Source organism: Mandrillus leucophaeus, unplaced genomic scaffold (genome assembly GCF_000951045.1).
Source record: "Mandrillus leucophaeus isolate KB7577 unplaced genomic scaffold, Mleu.le_1.0 Scaffold194, whole genome shotgun sequence".
Classification (NCBI taxonomy): domain Eukaryota; kingdom Metazoa; phylum Chordata; class Mammalia; order Primates; family Cercopithecidae; genus Mandrillus; species Mandrillus leucophaeus.
This window is the reverse complement of record NW_012101965.1, coordinates 3,242,429-3,243,505: the sequence shown is the minus strand read 5'-3', so window position 1 is coordinate 3,243,505 and position 1,077 is coordinate 3,242,429.

The following is a 1,077-nucleotide window of genomic DNA, read 5'->3' as shown; positions in this document are numbered from 1 at the left end:
TGGTGTGAGGACAGACAGATCAATGAACAGAATAAACAGCCTGGAGATGACGCAGTCACCAAGACAATTAAATGGGGAAAAGAAAGTCTTTTTGAATAAATAGTGCTGAACAACTGGTTACACACATGGAAAGGAAAAAACCTTGATTGATTACTGCTACTTCCTGATCTTTACTGCTCTTTTTGTGGTCTTAATTGTATCATCTGTGAAATAATTATGCTGTGGGTTCACAGTTCCTTACCTGTGGATCCAAAACAGAAAATTCTCTAAAAACTGCAGGTTTCTTTCTAAGGCTTTTTGTGCCAAAATCCAACCGTACCTAGATTCATTTGGTCACAGACCTTATCTGAAATGATTTGAGGCTACTTGTAGTTTCTATGTAATTTAGTGTAGTCACACATTTCACTGAAAATATACACATTTACTTGATTACAAGTTGTTACCTAGACCCTGCTGATTGAGTTCCATGCTATATAGTATATGCAATATATTACCTAACTAAAATCCAAAAAGTTCTAAATTCATACATATATAAGAATTAAACAATCCATGTAAAGCACTTAATATAGTGTCTGGCACAGAGTAACCCGTCAATATAATATAGGTGGTAATACTGGCCCGGCCCAGTGGCTCACACCTGTAATCCCAGCACTTTGGGAGGCTGAGGTGGGCATTTGAGACCAGCCTGGCCAATGTGGTGAAACCCTGTCTCTACTAAAAATACAGAAATTAGCCGGGCATGGTGGCGGGTACCTGTAATGCCAGCTACTTGGGAGGCTGAGGCATGAAAATCACTTGAACCCGGGAGGCGGAGGTTGCAGTGAGCCGAGATTGCACCACTGTACTCCAGCCGGGGCAACAGAGTGAGACCCTGTCTCAAAATAATAATAATAATAATAATATAGGGATAATACTACCACTATAACTAGTACTATTACCTCCACAACCACTATTATCATTACTATTATTATAAATTGTAGGAGTAGCCAATAAAGTGACTAAACACAAAAGGAATTAATAACAACAATAGAAGTTTAAAGGACTTGTGCAGTATCTGTAGGTGAGTCAAGCCTCCCT